Source organism: Erpetoichthys calabaricus, chromosome 7 (genome assembly GCF_900747795.2).
Source record: "Erpetoichthys calabaricus chromosome 7, fErpCal1.3, whole genome shotgun sequence".
NCBI classification, from domain to species: Eukaryota; Metazoa; Chordata; class Cladistia; order Polypteriformes; family Polypteridae; genus Erpetoichthys; species Erpetoichthys calabaricus.
In genome coordinates, this window is record NC_041400.2 from 71,283,549 (window position 1) to 71,307,321 (window position 23,773).

The 23,773-nt window shown below is 39.1% G+C and overlaps 1 protein-coding gene and 1 long non-coding RNA gene across 2 annotated transcripts in view; one reads left to right on the forward strand and one right to left on the reverse strand.

The window, feature by feature from the left end:
• Window positions 1–23,773, forward strand: part of LOC127528849 (uncharacterized) — a 479,443-nt gene that overhangs the window by 403,146 nt on the left and 52,524 nt on the right. The gene's annotated exons all lie outside the window — the stretch shown is intronic.
• On the reverse strand, window positions 9,495–10,379 carry LOC127528858 (uncharacterized). Its single transcript, XR_007935463.1, has 2 exons — window positions 10,046–10,379; window positions 9,495–9,965 (listed from the first exon to the last, which is right to left on the reverse strand). It is a non-coding gene; the product is annotated as an uncharacterized LOC127528858 (long non-coding RNA).

Below are 23,773 nucleotides of genomic sequence, written 5' to 3' on the forward strand. Positions count from 1 at the left end.
TTCTGAAAACCAACATCTCTTACAGATTGTATTCCTACGGAGTCCTGTTATTTGTGAACACTGGTAAGAAGCAATATAATTTTTTTTCTATTCTGTTTACCTGGCACGTATGGACTTTCAAGATTACATTTTTTCCCCTTTGTTAAGCTCTGTTTAAGACACCTTGTGTTCCTTAAGATGTCCATAGGTTGTGATTCAGCAAACTCAGGAGATATTTTAAGTGACTTTTGGAGAATGAAAGAGGCTCAGCTACCACACAGTTCCCATTTGTTCCCTATTACATTGCCCACTGTTTGTAAAGGTGATGGGTCTGAATCTTTTGCAAGTTGGGCTTGATGGTTTGCAGTGGCTGTTGCAGCACTGCACCCTTTGGCTGCTTCTGAGTTACAACCAGTGTTAGCAGCTCTACTTACCAAACAGCATTTTTGTATTGAGATAATCTCCCCACAGCTTTAGAAAAAGATTACACTGCAGTTTCACCTAAGCTGAAGGAAGTTTTTGGGTTTAAACAATTCCTGCCTTTCTTTCAGACCTACATCAATGCTCATCCACGAAAACCTAAGGAAAGTTTAGAAGTTCATGGAGTTGAAATAACACGTCTTGTTCTTGAGGCGTTTCCAGATTATGACACTAATGCACAAAATGGTGAGAAATTTTATTGCTTTGTTGCTGGTTTATACTCCATGTTACAATCTTAAATTCATGAAGTGGGTGCAAAAAATATTGAAGTGGCCCTTACAGTGGCTAGTTGTTGTGAGAGAGCCAGAGAATTACTAAATATGACCTCTACCTCTGCATCTGAGCCAGCGTATTCCTCCCCTAGTACTACTACTACCACTGCTGAGCCATCTGTTTCTATGGTGTATACCTCTAAAAACAGTGACCTCCATCTGTGGCATGCTATGTAAAATCTAACATTGAAGGTGGACTCTTTACAAACACATCTAAACCAGCTGCAGGAATCTAATTACCTGCTTGCCAGAAAGCTAGGATATACTCCTGAAGGACATCATCCTTCCTACTTGAAACCCACTTGTTACAAGAAAGACCATTCTGTTTCAATTCTGGATGACTCTCATCAACATCCATTCCTCTCTCTTATCAACATCATTTACCTGATGGACAGCACTAGCATTACTCTAGGAGTCCACAATGTTTCCACACTGTCGCTTCACAATTATATACAGGTTATGATGATGAGGAATTTTCAATTAGTCCCTACTCTCATTCTGTTTCACCAGAATGTAAAGAGCGGTCTGAAGAGCAATACTATGCTAAATGATCAAGCCGTGGTGACCCCAGTCACATTCAGTTCATTTTTTTTCTCCCACACAAAGATCATCTTCCCTTACTTCTCATTCTCCGAGGTCGGGAAAAGATCAGCAGCTAGTGTTGAGGGGCACACATTAGCTTCGACAATAGCAGCCCCACATGCTGCACACAAGCCATATAGCAGTAATATTAATAACTAGCCAACCCGCGACATAACATACGCCACATAATTATGTATTGATGGGTGAACACTTGCTGAACGACACAGTTGTCCAAATGGGGTGGGTTTGTGGATACCACTGTGAATGAATGAAAAGATGGACCTCTGGAGAGAGCAACATACAATTGTCCGTGAGTGAAAGCGGGATCGTCTGTGATGATGGAGGCCACGCTGGTGAAAGTTACTTCTTCGGTAGGGATAAGTTTCAGCACTTGTTCATTAAGGTGTAGCGAGTCTTCGTTGTTGACGCTTAATATAGCTTGCGTACTGAGTTGTTCCGGAGTCACAGTTGAGAAACACTTTTTTAATGTCTTTTAAGCACAGGGAAAAAAATTAACATGTGAAACATCCGTAATGTAATAAGCCACCAAGAAAAGTAACATTGCAACAATGCACGCTACGATCCGATCGCTGTAAACAGAAGTGAAAACAAAATCGAGGCCGGCGCATTCTTTAACTGCCTTGTAGCGCAATGGTAGTGCTGCTGTTTTGCAGTAAGGAGACTGTGGAAGATTTTGGGTTCGCTTTCCGGTTTCTCCCTGTGTGGATAGCGCTTTGAATACTGAAAACACCGGTATATCAATGTAATGAAGTATTATTATTCTTATGTGTCCAGCGCTCTCTCTCTCGCGCGCCTGTATGCGTGTGTGTGTCACTCGCTCACTGCACGTGTTCCTGCAGGCATACCAGTAAGTGAATGAAAAGATGGAACTCTGGAGAGAGCAACATACAACTGTCCGTGACTGAAAACTGGTTTTGGAAGATACATGCACATCTTTTTGAAAGTTTGGCCCTGTGCCTCATCAATTGTCATCGCAAAGGCAAATCTAACAGGAAATTGTCTTCGTGTTAAAGTAAAAGGCAAATTATCCGCGACAAACAAACTGTTTTACACGCTGCATACCAACCCGCGGCATAGTATACGCCGCATAATCATGTTTTTTAAGCAGAGGGAAAAAGTGAACATTTGCAAAATCCGTAACGCCGCTTTCAGTAAGTACAATGCACACGCGTTTAATTTGTCAGCCACTTTTTGCCAGCCGTCTTTTCTGGTTTGGGCTGCTTTTGCAGGGTTACCGCTTGTGCATATTAAATCTTGAAATCCTTCGAGTAACTAATTAACTAACTAACACCCACCCACCCAGCTTGTGAGAAAAAAATGTGCCCGTTCTTTCATCATTTTGTTGCAGCCTATCAAAGACTTGCTGATCATGTTTTCTAGACTCAATATACAGTGGAACCTCGGTTCACAACCATAATTTGTTCCAAACCTCTGATCGTAAACCAATTTGGTCGTGAACCGAAGCAATTTCCCCCCATAGGATTGTATGTAAATACAATTAATCCATTCCAGACCATACGAACTGTATGTAAATATATATTTTTAAAGATTTTTAAGCACAAATATAGTTAATCATTACACTATAGAATGCACAGTGTAATAGTAAAAACATTGAATAACACTGACATAAACACCCAGGCTCCCTGCTCAGCTGCATGCTCTCTCTCTCTCTCAGCAGCACACGAGCCTCCCCAGCCCCCCCCCCCTCTCTCTCTCTCTCTCTCAGCAGCACGTGAGCCTCCCCAGCCCCTCCCCCCCCCTCTCTCTCTCTGTCAGCAGCACGCGAGCCCCCTCCCCCTCTGTCTCTCAGAAGCACGCGAGCCCTCTCTCTCTGTAACATTGCAGCAGTTGTATAAACACTTTTTTTTAAAATGAGTTTTAAGCACAGGGGGAAAAAAGGAACATTTGAACAAATCCGAACTTTGTTTAAAAGCCAACCAAGATAGTAACATTGCAGGAGTTCACCATTTTTAATCAGGCGACTGACAGTAGTGGAGTCAGGCACAGAGAATGTCAGCTGCTGGGAAAGCGTCTCGACTGTTGCAGGGCGGTGAAGCAGGTGAGACGCTAATGAAAAAGAGGCACAGGGCTTGTTGGTTTTTAAAGACTGCTTCCTTCATTGTGTTTTAACCTCAGTTTTAAAGGATTGCGCGGCTCTCTCTGTCGCGCTGCCTGTGTGTGTGCCTCTGTCTCTCTGTGGCGCTGCCTGTGTGTGCACGGCTCTCTCTCTCGGGCTGCCTGTGTGTGCCTCTGTCTCTCTCTCGGGCTGCCTGTCTGTGCCTCTGTCTCTCTCTCGCGCTGCCTGTGTGTGCCTCTGTCTCTCTCTGGCACTGCCTCTGTGTGAACCAAGGTTCCACTGAGGTTGACTAATGAAAAGTTAACGTGGCTCAGAGCTGCATGTGGACTGTGGCACAGACAAACAGAAATGACGGCATGTTTTCCGAGGCGTCGCGTCCGAGTTGGTGGGCGTGGCTCTGCGAGTTGTCGTCGCATCCAATGGTCTGAGAGTTGGTGGGCATGGCTCCTTCCTGAGTGCGCCATGGGTGTCTTACTTGTCGGCGGCTTAGTGAATCCACGCCCCTTCCGGCGTGCTTTCCATGGTCGGCTACTTGTTTTCTGGCTTAGTGAATTATATATATAGATATGCATGAACCTATGCCACTTTCCCTCACAGCTTATGTGCTGGCTGTGGTGAAGGGACTTGAAGTGTTAGCTCTAGTGGACACTGGCCTTTCAATTTCCTTAATTAGTGAGGATTTTCACATGTCTCACACATCTTTGAAACAGCGACCTTTAAAATCATCTTTTAGGCTAGCTCGAGCTATTATTGGACAAAGTTTGGGCATTTTGGGAAGTCTGACACTTGGCATTCACATTAGAAAAGAACTTTTACAACATGACTTCCAGGTAGTATGAGTAGGCCACCAGCCAGTTATTATAGGTGTGGGACTTTCAACAAAGGCATCATGCTGCGGTGGACCTTGCAGTGGGTAAATTGTTACTGTTTGACTGGGAAGTTCCATTTTGTTTAAAACAACAGGAAGTCATTACTTGCTGCAATGTTTCAGTGCTCAGTACAGTGGTTATTCCAGCAGGGAAAGAAATTATCATGACTGCCAGTGTGGGCACACCCACATTACCTTCTTCAGTTCCTGACAACTACTTTGGTGTGTTAGAACCTCAAACTAATTGTGGTGTTGTTGTAGCTCACACTTTCAGTTAGGTTCAGAATGGACTTACTATTATACGAGTGCTTAACCCTTCTAATGAAGACTTGGAATTACATGCAGGTCAACATTTAGGGGAATTCTTATCTGTGCCTGCTATTGAACCCCTACCATTGACGGCTTCCTGTCGCACCACTTTGCCTGCTCCTGCAACAACTTTACCTCCAGTGCAATTGGACTGAGCAGCATTAACGGATACTGAAGTACAGTCCCTTGAGATGTTACTACAAAACTATGCAGGGGTGTTCAGCAAAAGCCTGGAGGACTGAGGACATACAAAGGGCTGAAATACAACAACAGGTTAGCAAACTATTAGAAGCAGATGTTATTGAGGAAAGTTTCAGTCCTTGGGCTGCACCAGTGGTGCTCGTGTGGAAAAAAGATGGATTCTGGCATTTCTGCCTTGATTACCGTAAGCTCAATGCAGTCACAATTAAAGACTCCTATCCTTTGCCCAGAGTTGATGATGCTTTAGATGCCTTAGCAGGTTCAGCATGGTTCTCCACCCTTGAAATGCAGCAAGGTTACTGGCAGATAGAAGTGGAGGAATTTGACCGGGAAAAAATTGCATTTACAACAGGATGTGGACTATACCATTTCAAACTGATGCCCATGGGACTAACCAATGCTCCATTGACATTTCAGAGGCTGATGGAGATGGTGCTGCGTGGTCTTCCATGGGAGACCTGCTTAGTGTACTTGGATAATGTTTTAATTTTCAGTTGTTCCTTTGATAACCACCTGAAACATTTGAAGGAAATCCTATCTAAGTTCTACAAGAGTGGACTTAAGCTAAACTCTTCCAAATGCAGTTTTGCTAGAGATCACGTTACATTTTTGGGCCACATTATATCCCGACAGGGCACTGAACCTGGTCCAAGAAACATCCAGAGTGTAAGAGACTGGCCTACTCCTAGTTCGCAGACTCAGGTATGTGCATTTCTTGGGCTCTGTTCCTATTATAGGAAGTTTATACAAAACTTTGCACACCATGCTGCACCACTCCATGCTCTTACTGAAAAATATGCTGTCTTCACATGGACACCTGCCTGTGAAGAAGCGTTTTGTTATTTGAAGATTGTCTTGTCTAATCCTCTTGTTGTTGCATTCCCTGATTTTTCAGAACCTTTTCTGCTTTACACAGATGCCTCTGGAACTGCAATTGGTGTGGTGCTGGCACAGGTCAGTGATAAGCAAGGGTGTGTTGTGGCCTATGCCAACCATGTGTTAACAAAAAATGAGAAAAGGTGGTCTGCATATGACAGAGAGCTATGGGCCATTGTCTGGGCTGTACGACAGTTCCATCACTACCTTTACAAACTGCCATTTAAAATCATAATGGACCACAAACCTTTACTTGGCTTGAGGCAAATACCCATTGATGGGGACAGAGCAGGCCAACGTGCTCAATGGGCTCTTGAACTTGATACTTTTGACTGGGTTGTAGTACGCCAAAAGGGTAATGCTCATAAGAATGCTGATGCACTTGTATATCTACAGATTTGGAGAATGCAGGTACCTTATCGTCATCTGCTATTGACCCCTCTCACCATAATACAGAGGCTGACTTACTTCATTCAATTTGTGGATGTAATTACCACCTTCCTTTGACTGATCCTGGCCCTTCTACAACTCTGCCACCTGGATCACAGTCTTGACTTATTTTCAGGGTTTTCTTGTACCCTAGCCACTAATGGACACACTATTTATGAACATCAGCAAAGTGATTCTATGCTATCAAAGGTTATTAAATGGATAACTGTTGGCCATCATCCTCCTTACTGGCAGATCAAACAAGCTGCACCTGTACTAAAGAAACTGTTGCAAGAATTTCATCACCTCACTATCCATAACAACCTGCTCTGCCATAAAGTGTACCTTTGTCCTGCCACAGATCCATTATATCAAGTAACCGTCCCCCCATCACTTGTTCCAGAAGCTCTGCAGTTTGTACATGAAAACAAAGTATCTGGGCATTTTGCCATTGACAAAACCTTACACAGAGCAAATCGCTTTTGTCACTGGCCTTATATGGCTCATGACATCAGAAAATGGTGTGAGCAGTGTCCAAGTTCTGCAGCATGCCGTACACCAGTCCCTTGCCACTGTGCACCCTGTCGCTACCCGATCTGCGTGCCTACCAGATTTGCGCGCGCAGGCGTATGGAAAGTCTAGCATGCCGTAAAGTGTTCACGCATGCGTTAAACAGATTGGGCAGCACCGTAAAGTGAGCGATGACGTTTTCATTCAATACGTATGCAATAACACACTCCGCATGCGCTTAATAATAAAAAAAATATATACTAAACATTTCGCTTTACGGCACGGATCGCTCTCAACTGCGCATGTCGATACACAACGGGCAGTACAGTATTTTTGTTTAAATGCCGTAGTAGTTGACCATAATGATAATATTATTAAATATTCATTGTACGTTCTGTTTTCAGGGCTGAATTAAGCCTGTCATACTCCTCGTTATAAACATTGTTTATCACTGAGATCGCTTCGTTTAGTTTACATAGCACTTCTTTTTTCAGTTCCCATTGCACAAAGAAGTGTTTAACCATTGCATATGTTATTATAGTTGTAGCAGATAAGCTGTTTGTCCACCTCTCGAACCCTCAGGTACCACTCTGAACACGAGGTAAAAGTATAACTAATATTTTTATTATTATTATACAGTGCACAAAGCACCCTCCTCACCACACTCATATACACAATAAACTCTTCTTTCAAAACAATCCTCCTCGCCCAGACACTTCGCCACCCTACCTCCCAGCTCAGCTCAATGTTCTGGGCTTCCCAGAGTCCTTTTATAGCTCCTGACCCGGAAGTGGTTCCAAGCACAACCCACAAGTCCATTTCCTTCCGGGTCAGGGCAAACAGTCCTCTTCTTCATCCCGGGAGCACGTCGCTTCCTCCAGTCACGTGACTGTGACGCACTCCCGGGTTATAGGGCACGCAAGATCCCACTAGCCCCCCTACAGTGACTCCTGGTGGCCCCCAAGGTATCCAGCAGGGCTGTGTCACAACACTACAAAGTCCATGAGGCCCTGCTGGAACTCGGGGCACGAATATGCTGTCCGGAGGGCTCCTCCTAGCGGCCTGGGGGTGGCGACCGGAGTCCATAGCCGGTCATCCATCACATAGTCTACATATAAAAAATAAATGAGAGTTTTAAAAATAGATGTATTCAAGTACTTTATTATCATTGAGTAACGCAACGAAATTACTCGTGTCAACTTCACGTTGCATTTAAATTCCAATGTGAAATAGTTCAGATATATAACAATACAATAAATAAATAAAGAATGAACAAAAAACTGAGTAATCATACAAAATATGTTCAAAATAATGGCAAGATGCCATATATAATGTTAAAGTAACCAGGATGGATTATTATTGCATAAATGCACAGTAGTATAGATTACACATTACCTACACTACCTACATTAATTGTACATGAGCAATGAAAACGATTTCAGATTGAGGAGATATACGAGTTCAATAAGTTTATAGCAGGTGGAAAAAAGTTTTTTTTGTCTATTTGTAGCATACAGATTGATAATAATAATAATTCTTTGCATTTATATATCTGAAATGCCTGCCAGATGGGAGAAGCTCAAACAAGTTCTCTCCAAGATGAGTGTTCTCCTTGATGATGTTTTTAGCCCTTCTTACACAGGGAATCTTGTATCGATGATCAAGTGATGGCAGTTCAGTTCCATTGAACATCTTGTGATGTTTTTATGATCCACTACAGGGCTTTTTTGGCAGGTTTGGTGTAGCTGTTGTACCAGGCTTTCATGCAGTTAGTCAAAATAAGTGTGTATATATGTAAAAATGAACTGTTGATGCACTTTTCATCCCTGGAAAAACTTTTTAAAAATAACTTTACATATTATTATTAATGAAATACACATGTCATAAGGCATCATGGTTTACAAAACTTTGTTGCGGTGATACTAGTGGATTGCATAAACAGTCTTTTTCAAGAAAAAGAAATCTTCATTTCATGTCTAACCCACATAAAGCACAACCCCAGCACCATCTTCTGTGATACTATTGCTCGTCTTTTACTCAAATTTAAATGGCTTTTATTCACCCATATAGTGTCTTAGATGTGAGTTAATAACTGAATAATGAAAAAGGAAATACACTTTTCATGCAAATTTTATTGAATAAATGTTATGAGAACAACAAAAGTGAACAATATAAGAACAATGCACCTAAAAAAAAACATGTCAAATGTACAAAAAAAAAAAAAAAATGTAAAAAATCACCACATAGTTTTAACATATTTTACCCAGAGCACAGAAAACTTAGTTACATTTTTTGCTATTTTGATCATTAAAATTATTCCACAAATAACTTCTCTAACATATTTTAATACTAATAAAGCCCAAACTGCTAAACTGCTTAACAAATATATATATATATAACTTTATGAAAACGAAAAAATATATATACAATTAAAAAGTACACAAGAGGAAAATTGAAAGGTCCTTCTCCTTAAATATATCTGATGGTCAGATGGCCCTGTTGAAGAACACAAAAAGGTCTAGCTGGTCAGGATGATTGACAAAACAACGTCTCAGGGTCACAAGGTCACAGCCTCCCCAGGCCCCTGTGGACATTCTCAGCAAGCATACTGTTGTAGTGTTAATCCAATTGCAGCTCCATTTCAAGAGAGTCTTCAGAAATCTTCTCTCTTCAGCACCGCAGTCAGTTGCACAAGACTTGACCAGGGTGCTTGGCAAAGGGCATCACTGGACAAAAAAAAAAGAAAACAGCAAAAAAAAAACAATGGTTATTATCTGGTGTAAATCTTTCAAAGTGTATGCAGTTCCATTCATAAACCAGAAGTAAATCATAAACTGATAGACGTGGGAATTAAGCAGAGATGAAGTTTAAAAATGGAGTTTTAAAAGTATTTTGAAAGGTTTTTCATTTATAGCTGGCATTCTATATTTTTGGTATACATGTGCAAGCTGCTTCACCAGTTCTTTCATAAGCAAATTAGTGGTTGTGGATTAAAGATTACACTGAGGAGTGTTGGGGGAGAGACAGTACCAAATACAGGAAGGGACTAAATTGTTCAGAGCTTTTTATGTAATGAATAGTATAGTACTTTAAAATCAATTGTGAAGGAGACAGTCATCCAGTTTATTAAAGCTAAGGTCAAGTAAATGAGCTTGGAATATGGAGAAAAACAAAATGTAAACAAAACAAGATACATTACCCCAGAATACTTGGCAATGACGCAGTAGATTCAGACCCAAGACTCAAATGAAGGATTCTGGAAGCACTGGGCAGTAGCATCATCTTCTATTCCAACAGATATCACAGCATTCCTTCCTTCTTTAATTGCTGCCCTATCTTTCGGTTAAATTCTTCCACTTCACTAAGGCAAGTAAAATATAAAAATAATAAACAAGAAATATTTAAACACTTACTTCAAACATTCATATACTTGACTTTTACCTGATACTGTATTCTGGGCCACCAAGAAATAAGTCTTCTGCCTCCTGTCCTGATACACCCTGTAGATCAGCCAGGGCATGGATGATGGACTATCCAAAATTAAGAAAGAACAGAATACAAAAGTTGCTTGCATGTAACTGAAATATGACCACATCACATTATAAGTGAAGGCATACACCAATTACCCAGTAACAAAGCATAATACCCCTAAGAATGTGTGCTTTATTTTGCAAATGAAACAGCCTGGTTTTGTTTCTATTGAAACTCGTACAATGAGAAAAACAACAGTTACTGTGATTGCGAGGATTCACACACAGACTAAAATATTGTGGTCTAATGTTGGGGAGAAAAAAAATTGCATAGTTGCATAAGAAAAAACACATTTTAACATTCGTTAATGGATACCAATTTACTTCTCTGATACATCTAGGCAGTTCAGATTTTCATATTCCCAAAAAGAGAAAACCTACTAATCCATTAATCAAGTACAAATCAGTAAATAACAGTAAAGTCCACCTGAGCAGTTTTTTTAATAACACAATTTATTAAATGTTTTGCATATTTCAAAATATTCATGCGCGTTCATTGAAATCACCAGCCTATTTAAAACGGTAAATTTTGTAATATTCCAATTATTAAACAAAACGTCAGATAATCCTAAATATATCTAGATTATATTACAGTATATACTGTATTCTCAAAAACTGAAAAGCATTCAATAAACATTACATACAGTACCTTTAATCATAAAATTCACGGACACACGTCGTATTTCACTTCGCTCTCTGACTGTTAAATTGTTGCTAAATTCTTGCCGTAAAAGATATTCTTTCAAGTCGTTGTAAAATTGAAGTCTTCATTTTTTCAAGAAGTGAAAAATATTCTTCTTCCCGGAGAAAAATTCAATATGCTCCTATTCTTTATGGCGTTCTTCTTTCTCCTTCTCACTCGAATGGCGGAAGTTCTATTTGTTAATGCAGACCGGGAAATTAAAATCCCGCGGTAACTTTTTTTCTCGTGTGTCGTAAAACATTCGACATGCGCAGAACAAATTGGGCAGTGTCGTGAAATTAATTTTAATTAAGCAGAGAGCGCGTGCGCGAGACAAATCGGATGGGGACTCATGTCGCAAAGTAAAAAAAACGCAGATCGTGCAGGGTCGTAATAGTTAAGCTCTGCACATGCATGCGCATGCGCGCGCAAATCGGGTAGGCACCGCAGATCTGGTAGCGACACACCCCTCCAAACACTGACCTCTACAAAACCCTTTGAAATTGTAGCAGCAGACATTTTGGAACTGCCACTCACCTCACATGGTAATAGATATGTTTTACTCATACAAGACTATGTCACAAAGTTTGTAAACCTCTATGCTTTACAGCAGGGGTTTCTGAAGTACAGCCCGCAGGCCACATCCGGATATGATTTTATACGGCCTGCTGAAGAATTGTGCGGAAATGCGCCAAGTGGACTAATTTTCCAATGAGAATCCACAAAAAAAAAAAAAAAAACACGGGGTGTTCATAGATTTCAGATGCGTTAATTAAAATTGTGTTCAAAATATATTGATATTCCATATTATGTTAATATTAATATTATTCACAACTTTATTTAATACTGAATCGTAATTTTATACTTTGCGGTATTTCTACATACTTGTTCGGCCTCAATTGACAGTGTCAATTCGTGATGTTGTAGGTAGCTCTGGCGCAGTGACTAATCTTTAAATTGAATCTGGAACTTCATTACCATAGTCGCTACGGTTAATTGCCCATATACTGTACTTGCAGTGGTGCAGTGTAATACTCAATTTGTAATTGCATAAATTTATATTTAAAGATGCATATTCACTTATTCACATATTTGCTTGTACAGAGTTCTCGTGATTTTAATAATTTCATAATTATTTATAAATGTATTCTCTTTTATAGTTTTAACATGGATGGGAAAAAGAGAAAAAGTTGATCATGAATGTCGTGTGTTTAATGAAGAATGGGGCGTAAAATACTTCTTCATACAATCAAAGTCAAAGGATAAAGACAAATGTCTTAGTTGGTAAAGACACTGTTGCTGTGTTGAAAGAATACAATATATGCCGCCACTATGAAACAAAACATGCTTCGACGTTTTCGCAATTTAAAGAAAAGGAGCGTTCAGATAAGTTTGAATTACAGTATTATGTCGTTGTCTGCGTTCTCAGCTAGACTTATTTACGAAAGCAAACTCAGAAAATGAAGCCTTAACCTTGGTAAGCTACAAGGTTGCTTATCTTTTGGCTAAAAGAGGAAAATTGTTCATCGTTGGCAATGTCATCAAAGAGTGTATGATGGAAGCAGTGGCTGAGTTATGCTCAGAAAAACGTAATCTTTTTGAAATGATAAGTCTTGCGCCAATACTATTGCTCGTCGGGTCAGAAATATGGGAAATAGCATCATCCAGCAAGTTTTAGGCAAAGCACAATGTTTTAGTTGGTATTCTCTTGCGCTGGATGAATCAACTGATGTTTGTAATACCGTGCAACTTGTAGTATTTTTTGTGGTGTTGACGATGAACTTAATGTCACACAGGAATAAGCATCACTTCACAGCATGTATGCATCTTCAAAGACACTAACAGAATATAATTTGGACTGGAATTATCTGCAGTGCGTGACAGTTGATGGAAGAAAAAACATGTCTGGTATAAAGTTGGGTTTGGTTGGACAAATCACAAAAGCGTGTGAGGATGCAGGAATATCTAAACCAATGTTTCTTCACTATGTTATCCACCAACAATCACTTTGTGGAAAATACGTTGATATCAGCTGTGTCTTGAAATCTGTTATTTCTATGGTAAATTTCATTCACTCTCATGCACTTAATCAGCGCCAGTTTTGGTCTTTTCTCGAGGAATGTGGTTCCGAGTATGTTGACTTGACACATTATACTGCAGTTCAATGGCTTAGCTGTGGAAAGGTTCTTTCACACTTCTTTTATCTCAGGAATGAAATTGATATATTTCATACTGAGAAAAACCATTATGAACCACTTTTATCAGATACCGAAATTGGCATTTTTTGCAGATCTGGTGAACCACATGAACAATTTGAATTTAAAGTGGCAGGGTGAAAATAACTTAATTTATGATTTATTAACTCATATCAAGGCATTCAGAGCAAAGTTGATACTTCTGGAAAGCCAGGTGAAAGATTGTAACTTTGCTCATATGCCATACTGTGCAGAACTGCATAAAAAGGGTGAAGCAAAATTTCCTTTCTCGTTTGCAAATTTAGTTATTTCAGATCTTAAACAACAATTTTCGAAGTGATTTGCTTATTTGGATGCCAATGCTAGGGAAATTAGATTGTTTCAAAATCCGTTTGAGTGTGATGTTGCTGATGTCTCAAGTCAAATTCAAATGGAAATTATTGAACTTCAGGCAAATGAACATATTAAAGATAAATACAAGGAAGGAAACTTAATCGATTTTTATAAATTTTTGAACTCTGAGCAGTTTCCAAATTTTAAGAAATTTGCTTGTAAAGTTATCTCCATTTTTTGGACAACATATCTTTGTGAACAAACTTTTCCTGAATAAAAATATATCAAGTCAAAATACAGGGCAAATTTATCTGATGAACATTTTGAAGTCGCTACTTATAATTAGCTTTTCAAAATTTGAACCTCAGTTTAACAAGATTTTTAAAACACAAAAACAGTTCCATCATTCACATTAATTGGTTTTATTATAATTTGTGATGAAAATATGAGCATTTGCTGGTAGTGTTTGTCGTCATTAATATGCGATTATTTAATCTCACATGCACTGTAATTAGTTTATAAAATTTTCTGCTTTCAATAAAACTCATATGTCTAGAGTTGTTTATCTTTTTTTTTTTTCCTATGGCCCGCTGAAAAGAGCTGAACTACCCAATGTGGCCCTCATGGTGAAAAGTTTGGAGACCCCTGCTTTACAGGATCAACGTGCCAATACAGTTGCTGAATGTTTTTTTGAGAACTTTATCATTCAACATGGAATTCCAGAACATCTGCTCACAGATCAAGGTCGGCAGTTTGAATCAGATTTGATGCATTATCTTTGTCAATTACTAGGTGTAAAAAAAGTCAAAACCAACTCTTACCATCCACAGGGGGATGGACTAGTAGAGTGATTCAACTGGACTCTAATTGAACAGTTGAAACAAACCCTACTGCAACATTCAGGGGAATGGGATGAATTTTCGAACCCTGTGGCATTTGCATACAACACCACCACACACTCTTGCACAGGCTATACACCTTTCTTTATTTTGCATGGTGGAGAAGCTCGAACACCTGCTGACCTTCCATTTTCATCGGGTTCAACAACCACTACAGTTGCTTCTGGGACCCCTGTGGACTATGTTAACCAACTGAGAAATAAATCCCAAGTGGCTTTCCAGACTGCTCCTAGGAATAACCAATTGGCTCATGAACAACAGAAGCATTTTTATGATCGCCTTGTCAGACATGAGCCATACTCCCCAGCAGATCTTGTTTGGCTGCATGACCCTACTTCTATATGTCAGAAACTATCCCCTCACTGGAAAGGAACATTTGAAATTGCGGAGTGCATGGGTTCTTCTGGGGATGCCTTGGGTGTTACATATAGTATAAGTTGCCCTTTTGAATCTACCAAGTTACAAGTTGTCCATTATAATCATCTGAAGAGATACACTTCTCTGCTCCCCACTATCTCACCCACTATGCCACTCATTCCAAGACCTCCTCATGGAAAGTTACCCGCACTATTTGGGCTCGCTCCACTTTGTACCAGCTACTCAGATGCAGCAGGAAACTGAGGTTCAGTTGGGTAAAGAGAAATTGACTCAGTTTGGACACAACACAAACACTAATCCTGCTGTTCAGCTGGAATCTGGGACAAATCAGGAAGCATTTTCTCCTGTTGAAGATGTTCCACATGAGCCACCTCAACAATGACTTTGTCATCCTACTATCCTACCAAAACGTTTTAAAGACTTTGTAATGGTTTAAAATATATGGGTTAAAATATAACATTGTTAACTCGTTGATGTATTTTCTAAGTTGTAGATTTACAAGGCTAGAAACGTGGATGTTTCTTTCCTTAGGGGTGGAGTAATGTAAAGTTATGTTGTCACTTAAGCATTAAATTAGAGAACTAAATGTTCATTATATTACAATGGAAATAGGAATGAACCTACATTTAGATTTGCAATGTTCATTTCTCTGTTAAGTTTTAATGTGTTAGAAAGTAGTGTTTATAAAGTTAAACATTCAATATCTGGGAGGATATGTGAGAGGAGGTAAGATTGTTATTGTTGTGATTTGGCCTGACCATGTCCTAGCAGCTGCAGAGAATACAGCTTTTTGTTAAACAGAAATCTGCCTCCATCCCGTTCTTTTTGTTCCCAAAAACGATTCCATCCATCTTAGAAGAGAAACCTTGTTACATAATCAAGGAAATCATCATTAATTTCTGTGTTATGTATAAGATTGTGCTTTTCTGCATGTTTGTCATTTTCACATCAACAACAAATGAGAGCAAAGAAAATTTAACCCCACCCTAAAGCACTGTTTGCTCAAGCAGCTGAAAATATGTGAGTTACTGATCACATGTGCAGTAAGGAGCAGGAAAAGAAAGAAGAAAAAGTTCAAGAAAGCAGAAGTGTATTTATCATACACTGGCCCCGATTTAATTGTACGCGTCACCTTGTTTAATTTTGCGTATCACATTGTTAATTTTTTTGTCGCTTGCCCTTTAAGGTCACCATATTACCCCTCCTTTAGGAGTTTCCAGAACGCGTATTGATACAAGAGCAAAGAGTGAATGCAAAGTGTGATTTCCTAATAGCCTGTGTAGACATTTCATGAGCTGTGTTTGAGCAAGTCATCCTTGTATTCATATCAGGCGAGGTAATTGTCGCTTGGGCTAACAGTCCCTTTAGTGCATTTACACGGAAATATGTCCTGTGGTTTAGGAGGAAAGGGGCTTGGTAAGGGTGGTGCAAAGCATAATCGTAAAATGATTGCAGGAGAGACATATAAAAGCTTGTTGGGAATGTAGTTATGGGGAAGAAAGAAAAAGCTGAGCTAATCATAGAATGTCCAGGATTGCATTTGGTCATTGGCTGGTTTTTACAGTGGAGTGGCTGATGGGCTGGAATTTTGTTATGACAGAAAGTTTCACAACAATTTTCACCAATAGGTTCTTTTTTTTTTTTTGCTTGACATAGTTGATTTTTTTTTACCTTTTTGGTAAGTGCACTTTTTTGGAATAGTTTTCAGATATCTATTGCACAATAAATTGCACCTCTGTGTCCACCCTCCCTTACTGGTCCACTGGCCTCTGTCACTCTGTCAAGGACCTTGGGTCTATCTCATTTATCCGTTAAGGATCCGAGGGCCTGATAGCATCACAGAATCAGCTATTGGCTTTCTAGCTCGCCGAGGTGGAGTGAAGTGAATTTCTTGCTTGATCTATGAAGAGACTAATGGAGTGCTCAAAGTGATCCTGGAGAATGTTATCCAGGATGCTGTCACTTACACAGAACATGCTAAAAGGAAGACCATTACCGCTATGGACATAGAATACACTTTGAAGAGACAGGGCCACTCTTTGTATGGCTTTGGAGGTTAATTGATAATTGAGGCTTTGCAATGCAAATAACCCAAGGGATGTTTTTGGAGCCACCCACGTTTTCTATTTAGACAGCTTTCCCCACATTGCTTTTCACTGCATTGTATTGTATATTCCTCTGCACCATTGTGTCTTTCTCTGATGGAACTGATTGAAATGCCTAGTTAGAGAGGGTCAAAAAAAGAACCCTTCAAGCGGAATGCTTCCTGCCATCGGAAGAAACCGGCCTTCATGGGCAGTCTGCTTCCCTATAGTTGTTTAGCAACCCCTGTCCAGGAGTCCTATTAGTGATGATTTCCTTGCCTGTATCTATTCGCTTTTCCCCAGATTTCATTTGTTGACATCAGGGTGAGGTTTCTAAGAGCAGCACTTTTTAAAAATGCTTTTTTTTTTTTCTTAGACCTGTTGTTTTTCTACTTACCTGCTGGAAGCAGAATTCTCTGAGATAACAAAATCTACTTAACCAAAATGGACTTGTGCACTTGTCCTGGAGGCTCTGGAGCATCGACTTCTCTTCACAATGAGGAAAGGAATTTTCAGGTGTCAAATAATGCAGACTAGTGTGTGTGTGGGCAGAGCATGAAACAGTGTATGTGAAAAAGTACTATATATCAACATTGCAAAATGGACACTCTACTTAATGGAGCTCTTTCCAAGATAATCTGTGAAATTCTTGTTAATTTGTCTTGTGACAATCAGTTTTGTCTGTTTTGGGCAGGGGATGTATGGGTTTCTGTTGCTGAATTGAAGGATAGTTTCGGGGATTAGTTGTCCAGTATTGCCTTCGGTCTTTTGTGTTTCTTTTAGTGGGATTTATCATATTGGAGAATATCTTGAAGGGTTTTGTTTAGGTGAGTTTCTAGTTGTATGAAAAGTTTGATGGGGTTCTTCTGAATGAACTGTTGAATTGTCAAGCATTTGGTATCTTGATGTTTCGGGTTGTTGGTTACATACCATGGTGCATTGAGTGCTATTCTTAAAGCTTCATTTTTAAGGCACTGAATCTGTCAGAAGAGTGCTTTGGAAGTGTGTCCCCATACTGCTGCTGCATACAGTAACTGAGCTTTGATGATGCTTCTGTACAGAAGAACTTTGTTTGTAGTGTTCAGGTTACTTTTGCTCTTTAATAGTAGGTACAGCTGGTTGAGTGATCTTCTTGCTTCGGATACAGTTTCAGTGATGTGGTTTCTCCATGTAAGATGACTTTCTCATGTAATTCCCAAATATTTTGCTTTATCTTGCAATGTAATGGAATGGCCAAGGATTGTTATGGTGCCAGGAGGTGGTTTGTGTCTTTTGCTAAATAGAATTACAGTGTTTTTTTCCAGGTTGATGCTGATTCTCCATATTTGAAATCATTGCTCCAGGGTTGTGACTGCCTCTTGTAGTCTTTTAGTGACAACCGATGTTTGGATGGACTTGTAGAGGACTGCAGTATCATCTGTTCTTCTTATCTTATTGAGCCAACATTGTGCTGCTTGTCTTGGGCATGTCACTTACAAAGATGTTGAAAAGAATTGGTGAAACCTGTGAGCCTTGTGGGACTCTGGCAGTTATTTTCTTGATTGATGATCTGATGCCATTTAGCTTTAACTGGAATTTTCTTTCTTTAAGAAAAGAGGTTGTGAGGTGAATTAGGTAACTTGGAATACCTGCTTTAGTCATTTTGTAGAGAAGGCCTTTGTGCCCCACTTTATTAAAAACTTTGGATACATAAAGGAAGATTGCCCTGGCACATCTGTTAGTGTTGAAACCTTATTGATGCATTGCACAATTTTCAGTAGCTGGTGAGTGGTACTGTGTCTGTTCTGAAGCTATGTTGTTCTTCATTGATTATTTGGAGCTGTTCTGCATACTTTTGAAGTCTTTTCAGAATTACTTTTTCAAATATTTTAGCAAGAATACTTAGTAAACTGATTGGTTTGTAGTTCTGTGGGAAAGATTGGTGTGTTCCTGGCTTAGTTAAAATGATGACATCAGCAGTTTTCAGCATTCAGGGAAATGTCCTAGTCTCATTACTGCATTGGCAATACTGATTAGTGCAATGATTGCTTTGTGAGGGAGTGCTTGGAGAACCGTATTTGGGATGCCATCTGATCCTGGTGCCTTCTTAATATTAAGATGGTCAGTGAAATATCTGATTTCTGCTGGGGTAGCGAAAACAATGTTGTCTGGTAGTTTTGTTGATAGGAGCTGGTTTGCTTTATTATTTACTCTTTGAATGTACTGGATATCTGCATTTTCAAAATTTGGTGTGCACTGGACTTTCAATCTGTTGGCAATAGATTCTGCTTTGTCCCCAGTGGTATATACAAGTCAGTTTGGGCCATGGAGGTCAGGTATAGGGGATTGTATGTTGTGGAGTGCACAGGCAGTTTTCCATTTGGCACCTGCTTGGTATTCCATTTCAGATAGTGTTTGTGACCATTTCTAGTTTCTAATAACATTTAGTGCTTTTCTGATTTTGGAATTCATTCTTTGGTGGTCTGCTGGGTTACATTGTTTTTGCCAGTTTCTTTGAACTTTATTCTTTCTGTAACTTTTTTCCAGCAGCCAGTTGGGAATAGATGTCAGATGCTTTTTTGTAGTGTTTTAGGTTTTGTGTGAAGCATTTGCCATTGCTTACTTGATGAGTAGAATAAGGGCTTTTGCTGCTTGGTCTAGCTGTTTGGATGTTCTGATTGTTGGTAGAGGACCCAGGGATAAGTCTAGTTTTCTTGTGAAAGCAGGCCAGGATATCCTTTCTGTTGTTGAGTCATGATTGTTTTCTGTGTTGCAGCTTGATCCATTTAACTCCAGAAGTACAGGAGTATGGTCGGAGCTCAGTTCTGGAACAGAGTTAATGAGTGGAGAGTGTGTTATATCTTGGAGAATTTTATGTCTAGTACATCAGGTCTGCATCCGTTAGGATGGAAGTGCATTGGTTCTTCTGGTCCTATTACTATTAAGTGGTTTCTGCCGACAAAACTATAAAGAGACCTCCCTCATTTATTAGTTGTTTTGCTGTTCCAAGATGAATGTTTTGCATTAAGATCTCCTGCTAAAACGGTTGGAGCACTTGATTGGAAAAGCAAATCCAGTTCTTGGATTGGTAGATCATTCTGGGGACTATTGTATGCTGAAATTATTTTCAAAGGACCATCCTTAGTATTTAGTATCACTGAGTTGGCTTCCGATATGGGTTGTGTGGGCAATTCAGAATGTTCAATTCCTTTTACAAGAATGGCTGTGCCACCTCGTTTCTCTTTAATTCTGTCATATTTGTAGACAAAGTGACTTCTCATTCTGAATTTTGAACTGGGATGTAAATGGGTTTTGCTGATTAGCTTTGCATCAATTAATGCAGTTCCAAAAATCTTGAAGTTCTTTTTTTCTGCTTTGTACACCATTGGGGTTCCATATAGCTAATCTTAAATTATTAGATGTGTGTAGCAACTTACGAGCCCTCAGAGAAAATATTCACAACAGGAATTGAGGACATGATTATAGTCATAATATCTGTTCCAGTTCTTGTTGCACATAATTTATCAATGAGTATCTGAGCAAAATTTAAAAACCTTCTGTTTTTGGGGCTGTTAAAGGGTTTGTGAGGGTAAAGAGAGTAGAAAAACGGTCCTCCCCAGAGGGACAGAGGGGGAGCTTTAGGCTTATTAATCTGAGAAGAGGAGTTTTTTTCTAAAAGCTTATTGGATATAATCTTCTTCATGCTGTGCCTGGCTGTTTTGTTTACCTTAGGATGATGTGTTCCATTTAAGATAGTAGGTGATGAATTTACGGCTCCTTTAAACTTGGGTTTTGAGCAGAGGGTGTTTTCTGCATAGCTGACTACTGCAGGGACAGCTCCGGCAGCAGTGGCACTGACCAGTCTTAGGTTTGTTAATTAAATTTTCCATTTTGACACATAGGAAAATTAAGTTAGTAATCTGAAATATGCACTTATCCTCTTCATTTCTTGTTATATGTAAGAGCATCAGGGGGCGTTTTTCTTTAAGAGCCGTTTCTAAATATTTATTTTATTAATTTTCATTGTAATCATTCCATACAAACAGATCAATTTATAACCCAACAAATTTGAAAACAAATCAAACCCCACCCCTGAGAAGGAGAGCTTAGCTAAAGGAAAATTTCTTTAAGCTTTTTAATAAGGCAACATTAGACAAAAGAAGGGGAGAAGTAAATATCTATATAAATAAGAGATGGAGAAGGGAGTTAAATGCAATAATAGTTATTTCTCTTATTCTAAAATAATATTGATTAAATCCTGCCATGTTTTGAAAAAATTTTGTACAGATCCTCTAACTGAAAATTTGATTTTTTCCAATTTCAAATAATATAAAACATCGGTTTCCCACTGACTTATAAGAGGAGAATTAGGATTCTTCCAATTTAACAAAATAAGTCTGCGTGCCAAGAGTGTAGTGAATGCAATCACCGTTTGCTTGTCCTTCTCCAATTCCAGTCCATCTGGAAGGACACCAAACACAGCTGTTAGTGGGTTAGGAGGGATTGTGATACCAAGGCTGTCTGAGAGGCACTTAAAAATTTTTGTCCAAAATGATGTTAGTTTGGTGCAGGCCCAGAACATGTGACCCCAGTGAGGCAGGAGCTTGGTTGCAGCGCTCGCAGGTTGGATCCTGGCCTGGAAACATTTTGGACAGTTTTAAGCGAGACAGATGAGCTCGATATATAATTTTTAGTTGAATAATTCTATGCTTTGCGCATATAGAACTCGAGTGAATTCTCTGCTTTGCTACCTTCCACTCCTTTTCTGATATATTGATTAAGAGATCTTCTTCCCAATGTCCTCTTGGGTCTTTGAAAGGTAGGGACTCTAATAAGATTTTATATATTGCGGAAATAGTGTTTGTTTCCTCGGAATTGAGCAGTATTTTTTCCAGCATTGTGGAGGATGCAAGGTGGGGGAAATCGGGCAATTTCTGTTTAACAAAATTTCTAATTTGAAGATAGTAAAAGAAATGTGTAGCTGGGAGGTTAAATTTTGAACGTATTGTTCAAAAGATGTAAATATGTTGTCTATATAAAGATCTCTGAGCATTTTAATCCCAAAACTTTTCCAGGTATTAAAAACTGGATATACTTGCGAAGGTTGAAAGAGGTGGTTCCCTTGCAGAGGTGCCACTGATAAAAGATTTTCCATCTTAAAATGCTTCCTAATTTGGTTCCATATTCTGAGTGAGTAAAGCACAATTGGGTTATTAGTATATTTGCGATAACTTTCATTTATTGGAGAGCAGAGCAGGGAATATAAAGAAGTACTACAGGATTTTACTTCTATTGCAGACCAAGCCTGCGTATGTGCATTTATTTGTGTCCAGGTTTTTATGGCTTGTATGTTTGCTGCCCAGTAATAAAACTGAAAATTAGGTAAAGCCATGCCACCTTCTGCCTGAGGTCTTTGTAGGGTCGCTCTTCGGATACGTGGGTGTTTTGAGTTCCAAATGAATGAGGTTATTATTGAATCTAACTGTTTAAAAAATGATTTATTGATATATATTGAAATGTTTTGAAATAAAAAGAGAAGTTTAGGAAGGATATTCATCTTAACAATGTTAATTCTTCCGGCTAGAGTGAGATGAAGGGTTGACCATCTATGCAAGTCTTGCTTAATTTTTTCCATACAGACGCCAAAATTTTTGTTGATAAAGAGCTTTTATGTTTACTTGTGATATTTACCCCTAGGTATTTAAACTGATCTGCTATGGTAAAAGGTAGGGTGTCTAATCTAATATTATATGCTTGTGAGTTCACTGGAAAGAGTATACTTTTATTCAGATTAATTCTAAGACCAGATATCTTTTGAAATTCTGTTAGTGCTGTTAAAACAGCAGGGACAGTGTTTTCTGGGTCCGATATATATAAGACCATATCATCTGCATATAGAGAAATTTTCTGTTCCAGTCCTTCTCTGACAATCCCCTTTATCTGATAAGAATTTCGGCAGTGAACCGCCAGTGGTTCAATAGCGATTGCAAACAACAGTGGCGACAAGGGACATCTTTGTCTGGTACCATGTTCTAGTTTAAAGTAGTCTGAGCAAATTTTATTAATACAAACTGAAGCTTCTGGACTGGTATACAGTAGTTTGATCCAAGCACAAATATTCGGGCCAAACCCAAATTTCTCCAATGCAGTGAAAAGGTATTTCCATTCGTTCATGTCAAATGCCGTTTCTGCGTCTAATGATAGTATTATCTCTGGGGTGTTTGATTTTGCTGGTGAATATATAACATTAAACAAGCGTCGGAGATTTGAAGATAGATGTCGGCCGTTAATAAATCCTTTTTGATCTTGTGATATTACCGAGGGCAGCACTTTCTCCATCCTTCTAGCTAGGATTTTTGAAAGTATCTTAACATCATTATTCAGGAGTGAAATTGGTCTATATGATGCACATTGTAACAAGTCCTTATTTTGTTTAGGAAAGACGGTGATTAATGCTTGTCGAAATGTTTGAGGTAGTATTTGGTGGTCTTTAGCTTCTGTAAATGTTACCAATAAGAGTGGAGCTAGCTGAGTGGAGAATTTCTTATAAAACTCTACGGGGTAACCATCAGGGCCTGATGATTTCCCGCTTTGTAGTGACTTTATAGCGTCTAGTAATTCTGTTAGCGTTAGAGGTTTATCCAGTTCCTCAGCACTTAAAGCATCTATTTGTGGTATTTGTGAATTATCCAGAAATGCATTAGATTGCGTGTTGTCTTCTTTGGGCTCAGTGGAATATAAAGACTTATAGTAATCTCTAAATGTGTGCATTATTTTATTATGGTCGATGATTTCTTCTCCATTCTTGTTGGTGATTACTGGTATTGCATTGTGAAATTCTTGTTTATGAATTTGTTGAGCTAAAAGCTTATTAGCTTTTTCTCCGTGTTCATAGTAATGCTGTCTAGACTTATAAATAAGTTGTTCAGTTTCTTTAGTTGTTAAGATGTTAAGTTCTGTATGCAGGGCCTGCCTTTTCCTGTGAAGAGCTTCACTTGGACGCCTGGCTTGTTCTTCATCTATTCTAGTAATTTCATTTCTTAGCTCTGACACTTTCTTGGTTTCTAATTTATTTCTATGGGAAAGATA